Source organism: Mus caroli, chromosome 17 (genome assembly GCF_900094665.2).
Source record: "Mus caroli chromosome 17, CAROLI_EIJ_v1.1, whole genome shotgun sequence".
Lineage (NCBI taxonomy): Eukaryota > Metazoa > Chordata > Mammalia > Rodentia > Muridae > Mus > Mus caroli.
This window is the reverse complement of record NC_034586.1, coordinates 60,413,302-60,420,611: the sequence shown is the minus strand read 5'-3', so window position 1 is coordinate 60,420,611 and position 7,310 is coordinate 60,413,302. Positions and strand designations below refer to the sequence as shown.

The 7,310-nt window shown below is 47.0% G+C and overlaps 1 pseudogene; it reads right to left on the bottom strand.

Moving 5' to 3' along the window:
* Nucleotides 1–289: 289 nt before the first annotated feature.
* LOC110284245 lies at nucleotides 290–695 on the bottom strand (annotated as a pseudogene).
* Nucleotides 696–7,310: the final 6,615 nt, after the last annotated feature.

Genomic DNA, 7,310 nt, shown 5'->3' with positions numbered 1-7,310 from the left:
AGTTCGAGGCCAGCCTGGTCTACAAAGTGAGTTCCAGGACAGCCAGGGCTATACAGAGAAACCCTGTCTCGAACCCCCCCCCCCAAAAAAAAAGAGGTGTCTGGAGCATTCGCTGTCTAATTTTCTCTTCTCCATAGATAACCACTTTCCAGCCTCTGTCACCATAAATGACACTGCATGTTGAAGAACAGTACTCCATCTTTGAAGCATTTATGTCTTCTTTCTTTCTTTCTTTCTTTTTTCTTTTTTTTATTTTTGTAGGTATTATCTTTTATTGGGGGAGGGTTCATCAATCCTTCTTGGCCACCGCCTTCCTCATGGCTGCCAGTATGTTGCTTAGCTCCTCCCCCTTTCTCTTGCGCTGATGTGCGTGCCCACCTGTGAGGAGGAGTAGCCTGTCACCCATGGCCATTGCCGCCAGCCACACCCCGACCCGTGCTCAACGCAGCATGCTGCCTACCCTCTTCTTGATGAATTTGGGTGCACGCTTGTTCTTTGACACTTTGAGCAACGCCATGGCACACCGCTCTTAGGGCGCGCACAAGGCCGCACACCTCCCGGATCATGTCTTGCATGAACTTGGTGTGTGCTTGGCGAGGTGCCTGTGGTGCCCGGCTATGTCTCAGGTTGCTAACATTCTTTGTCACCTTGCGGCCCTTGTTGAGGCCCACAGCCATGAGGTAGCACAAGGCCATGGCTGCTGCTCTCTGATGGCAGCCGGGACAGGAAGCATTATGGCTTCTAACCAAGGCTTTCGTAGATAGCATATTGATACAACTAAGGGATTCATTCCTTGGGTCATGGATCCTGTATTGATGTCCTACTAGAGTTATAATTTGACATAAACACAAAGGTATGAGACAGGAAATGAGAAATGACAGTGAGTCGTGCGACTTTGTCCTTTTCCAGCTTCTAGGTGTGCTGCGCTACTTGGCTCAGAGCCCCTTCCTCTGTCTTCAAGGCTTTCTGGTCTGTGTCCTTATCATCATAATAGCTTCTGTGTTTTCAGAATTCTGGTAGCTGTATTGGGCCTACTAGATAATCCAAAATAACCTTTCCATCATTATGACCTTAATTACAAAGCCTTTTCTTTGTATAAGGTAAGAGATTCACAGGCTCCAAGAATGAAGTTGAGGACATGGTTGGAAGACCATTATTTAGGCCAGCGTGTCCTGCCCCATTCCCTTTTTGCTACAAGGCAGTCCTCAACCGAGGGCATATTATTTTTCCCCCTGCAGGGGATATCTGACAATGCCTAGAGACACTTTTGATAGTCAGAATTGAAAAGGGTGTTTGTTGGATTGAGGACAGGAATGCTGGTAAACACTCCTCAATGTACAAGACAGCACCACACAGTGAAGGATTATTGATCCCCAAATGTAAGTAATTCAGAGACCAAGAAACTCTGTTAGCACAAGAGCCTGGATCTTAAGGAGGTTTTTCATCAACTGGTGTGGAACACAGCTCTTGCATCCCGCTGTCTTCAGACGACTCTTTAGAGTCCTGAGGGGAAATGAATTTGGTCCTAGAGTTAAGGCCAGTTAAACCAGAAGTGGGGGAGAGGGCAAGGGGAGAGGGGGAGGGGAGAGGGGGAAGGGAGGGGGGGGGAAGGAGGTGGTACAGGAACACATTTTGAACCCCAAAATACCTGTCAGGTCTACCTCTCCTCTAATACTCTTATATGGAAACATTATTTGGGATCGAGTCCCAACAGACCATCAGGGTACTCCAAAGAAGAGGCACATGACTCGGGGAATGTGAACAAGGCTAGGGAAAGGCAATAAAAATAAAGCCAGAGACCTTGGTGCACACAGATTTCTTCCTCCACAGTGTAGGTTCAAGAATCATTAGCTAAAGATGTAAATATCTGTCTCAGGGTTTTACTGCTGTGAACAAACACCGTGACCAAGACAACTCTTATAAGGACAACATTTAAGTGGGGACAGGCTTACAGGTTCAGAGGTTCAGTCCATTTTCATCAAGGCAGGAACATGGCAGTATCCAAGCAGGCATGGTGTAGGAGAAGCTGAGAGTTCTACATCTTGTTCTGAAGGCAAACAGGCAGCTAGGAGGAGGGTCTTAAAGCCCCTGCCCACAATGATATACTTCCTCCAACAAAGCCTCTCCCACTCCAACAAGGCCACACCTACTCCATCAAGGCCATACCTACTTCAATAAGGTCACACCTCCTAATGGTGCCATTTCCTGGGCCAAGCATATTTAAACCAACACAATATATAAAGCCACATAAATATTATTTAAAGTTGTGTCAAAAGGTCACCAAAGCAATAAGACCAGAAACAGAAGACAGAAGAGAAAGCATTTCATACCCTGGTGTGAGTCTGGAAGATTCTTTTTATTTTGGATTGGTGAATGTATTGCTTATATAATAAAAATGCTTTAAAACGTACTTTAAATCATTTAAAATATTTAAAAGACTGCATTTAAACGATTGTGAATCCCTGCAACTGTCACTATGCAGCACAATTTATAAATGTTTCCTTCACTTATACTTCTAGAGAAGAGTTAGATGGGGCCCACCTGTCAACAGTGGAGGACTTTAAATACATTATCTGATATATCCGAGCCACTGTGTAGTTACTGAAATAATGGCTTTATTGAAAACTAATGTAGAAATTGTAAAAACGTTAGGAAATAATGTCAAATAAAAGGGTTTGAATGCTTTGTAAAATGACTGCTATGGATCAGAGGCTCAGGGGTTGCCCTCTTGGGAACACTCTTTGATTAGCAGGATGGGGTTGCAGAGGATACAGAATAATTGTCTCCATCCCCTCAGCCATCTTCCCTGCATTACATATGTAAAGTAGTGAGGTCTTGTGACTAGAAGGCAATTTCTCTTAAAAAAAAAAAGAATAGGAATATTTTGATTTTAGATGACTCAAGAATGTTGAGGCACAAAGCCCTGGCTGCTCCTGCTCGGAGAGGCCTCTGCAGCTTCGGAAGCAGGAGGTGGGAATTCACACAGAGAGCCTCAGGGTTCTGGCCATAGGCAGCTTCTTGTCTTACTTGAAGTGGGTGGGGAGAGGGAAAAGGAGAGGGAGAGGAGAAAAAGGGAAAGGGAGGGAGGGAGGGAGGGAGGGAGGGAGGAAGGAAGGAAGGAAGGAAGGAAGGAAGGAAGGAAGGAAGGAGAAAAGGATACATAGATGATTCTCAGATCCTGTACATTTCTGTCTGTCTGTCTGTCTGTCTTCTATGTGAATTCAGGTATTATAAGTTAGAATGTGATAACATTAAGGTGGGTCTCGATGCAATACCAGCTACTGAGATGAACTTAAGACTAATTCCATCTGAACAAAGTTTGGAGGCTCGGCAGCCTCTGGAGTGGACCTGAGCAGTAGGAAGATCAAAGATAACGTAAGATAAGAATGCATAATATGCGTGTGGACAAGACTGGAGTGAGTGAAGGCAGAATAGCAGACACTGTAGATTGTTCTAGAAAATATCCATGCCTCCTGTAGCGTCTCCTGACTCCACCCTGTGCTGGCTCATCTGGAGACAATGAGACAGGGAATCTGCCACTCTCAGGCCTTGAGCACCTGGTTATGTTGTTGGTTGGGAAACCAATCTAAGTGTAAAAGCCAAGCTGCAAGGTTTGCCAAACACAGAGCAGCTCCTGAGGAGGACTTCAAACAAATTAAATCTTTCATATTTGAATCTGGGCCTGAATTGTGGAGAATTCCAAAGAGGAAAGAGTGGACTCACAGGCAAGTATTCAAGTCTGAGTCGGTTCCCCAGCAGACAGGGGGACTTGACTGGAACCCTCTACGGCATTGACAAGCTATTGCATACAACAGAGGCCATTGCATGTGAGCTGTCTTGAAAGTGGTTCCCCCTCCCCACCCCCACACCCCTTTGGGTTTTGTTCAGATTTATTCAGGGGAACTACAAAAGATGAGGACCACAGAATCTAGTGGTAATTGTATGGGATGCAAGGTCAAGGTTTAAAAAAAAAAAAGTAAAAGATGTGGTAGCTGCTCTTGGAGTCCTGTGCAGAGCTCACAGAGGGCCATAGTTAGGACCCAGTAGGGAAGGGGTGGGAGGGCACTGCAGGAAGATTCTGGGGAATTGGGGACTGTTTGGAAGCAAGGAGTAATAGATCCGGAGAGAAATTCAGATGGGAAGAGCTAGAGGAAAGAAGTAATCAGGTTTGCCTTGTACCGAGGCTAGATGTCAGGCTCCGCCTATGTGGGCTGGATGCTGCAGAACAAATACCTTCAAAACATCACTGAATGCTATCCCATCCATCCATCCTGTATCACTTGTCATGTCTGACCTTTTTCCCCACTCAGACAGTAACCAGACCACTTGGGAGTGTTTGTCTCAGACAAGGGTTATTGCAGCAGGAAAAAATATGGAAGAAAGTATAGTTTTAAAATGAAGCTTCAAACACTGCGGCCCCAGAGGCAATCGGGAACTTAAAAACTAAAACTAAAGCCAAATACTTGGATTGTGAGAGCAATATCTCCACCACCGAGCCTGAATCATGAATGGGGACAAGGTACAAGTGGGTAGCAGAGGGTGTTGGGAGCCTTGTGCCGTTCCCTGACTCTTCTCCAAGGTTCAACATGATAGAAGCCCGAGTAAAGGTCAGTGACATAAAGATGATGCCAGGAGACCCTAAGAAGCATTGCAGGACAAAGGAAGTATACTGGCTTTGTTCCTTCTATGTTGTGGTGCAAGTAAGCAGCCACAGGATATGCTAAGGTCTCCTAGGCAACAGAAACTATCTCTAGTATAAGTCTCCAGAACCTAGTATTTCTCTCTGGGGCTCTGTTTCTCTCCTCTGCCTCTTGGGCCCACTGCACCTCATATCCACAATGTCTCACAATCCATCTGGCTCCTGGGGAAACTCGGGACTCAGGGCAAGACTCTAGGGTGAAGCAGGGATCTATGCAGGAACCCCGTGCTGCCTCTGAGCCCACACCACAGGCAGAAGTCAGACGATCTAGACATGAGTCTCCATCTTGCCTGGTAAGTGCACTTCAGAAACCCACATTAAAGGAGTTCACTTGTGCAAAGAGAGTTGTACCAGCACCCAAGCCTTGAGTGATGCAAATGGTGTTTATGTCCCTCCCAGCTTCTGCCCGTTACCCAGCTGGCAGCACTGGCTGCTGATGCCAGCATAGAGACTTGCAGCATGATGCGTCTTCTTGCCACTGCTACAGGTACAGGAGATGCCAGTGCCTGTCATTCACTCTGAAGATGCTACAGGGCTTTTGGGGGTGGGGTGGGGAGGTGTCACGGGGCCAGAACAATGGCTCTGTGCTTTATTGAGCTTGTCAGAAAGATTTAGGGGGAGAAAGTTGTAAAGGTGTGTATAGGGGTCTGACAGGGGCCAGACTTCTGAGAAGCTGTAGTGGTTTCTGTGAAGCTGAAGAGCTAGCTTACCTTAAAAGTGAATAATAGAGGACCAAGAAGCCCTGGGTCTCCGTGCCTGCTCCCCACTTTCTACTGAGTAAGCAACCCTTGGGGAGGAAATGAAGAGTCTCTGGTCCCCAAGAAGCTCTGGCTATGTCGGGAACCCTGAGCTGTGTAGGCCAGCCATCCTGTGAGTCTGGCCAGCCTTGTCATCAGAACCAATCCCAGGTTCGATGTCTTGCCTCTATGTTTACTGTGCCGGTCCAAACTAGATGTGCCTGCAGTGTTCTGACCTGCTCCTTGCTTCCTTTAAGCCTGGTGTCTAGTGATACATCCCCTGGCAGCAGCTATCAGATTCATAGGACAGATCTCACAGCCCTGGTTAGACCCTCTCCTGCCTTCTCTCCGGAGGACATCCTCTGTGCCTCTATGAGGACCGTTGCATTGTGGTGTCACTCATTCTTCCAACCCACAAGCCTCATCTCTTCCCCGCTTGCTGTGGTATTTGTCATTGTCTTCAGTGATGGTCTATACACACTGAAGTACAGTTTGCATGCAGCAAAATTATTTTCCCTTCTTAGAGATGTCCTTTAATTAATTTCAATCAATTAATAGCTACATAACCAATACTTCATGAAGTGTTGAATATTCTCACGTGATTGTTCTTCCTTTTTTCCCTCTCCCCTCCTCTCTTCCTTCCCTCTAACAAGTACTTTGAGTGTTGGCTTCTTTCATTTAGCACATTGTTCTCGAGAGTCATCTATGCTTTACATGTGGCCCCTTCCCCTTCCCCTTTAGTTCTTAAGTAGAACTAAAGTAGTATTTTACTGCACACCACATCACAGTCTATGTGTTCACCTTTGATGGACAGCACAACTGCCTCTTGTGTAAATACCAAGGGGCATCATGGCTGAATATTATGATATGCGTGATTTTAACAGATCTCCTTATGTCATTTACTAACTTTCATTGTTACTGGCAATGTTTACAATTCTCAGTTGTTACAAACTCCTGCTATTGCTTTAAGTTGCCTAGTGGAGTCTCAAAAATCTTTTTGTGTTGGGGACATGCCAGGGCATACACGTGGGGGTCAGAGGGCAACTTTCAGGAGATGCCGATTTCCTGCTTCCTTTATGTGGGTTTTAGGACTCAAATTCAGGTCGTCTGGCATGGGCTTGTGCCCACTGAGCCAGCTCACTGGCCCTGGAAGATTCACAGCCTTATTCTGTAGGTACTGTGCTAGCTACTTTTATGTTACCTTGACACAAGCTAAGGTCATATGGGAGGAGAGAACCTCAATTGAGAAAATGCCTCTGTATTGGTCTTGTAAGCAGGCAAATTTCTTAGTGTAGTATAGGCATTTTCTTAATTAGTGACTGATGGGGGAGGGTCCAGCCTATTGTGCATGGGGACACCCCTCGTCTGGTGGCCCTAGGTTCTATCCAAAACGCAACCTAAGCAAGCCATGAGGAGCAAACCAGTCAGAACACCTCCATGGCCTCAGATCCTGTGTGGGGCAGCGGGTGTGGGGACATAAAGGAGGTGAGAGAGAGCCCAAGTCCCGCCAGAGTTTCGGTGCCCTGGGCAGGCAGACGAGGGGGACTGCCACACACTCTCTATGCAGCCTGGGTGGGTGTCTAGCTGTGGGAAGTCATGGAATGCCAGTTTGAGAGGGTAGAGAGGTAGCAATCCGGGGTCTCAGGGCCTCATCGAGGCCAGAGAGAGGACAGGTTCTCCCTCAGTCTTAGACATCCCACACATCACTGTATGTCACAGAAGAGCTGAGAATGGGCCCTTGCATGGACTCTGACCCTGGGGGCCAAAGGGAGGGTAGGGAGAGAGCCTTGGCAGTTTACCATGGGGACAAGAGAGTCTGGCTAGCTCAGGTTGCTTGGGTTAGCTGGCAGCCGTGGCTGGAGCACAGGGAGGCC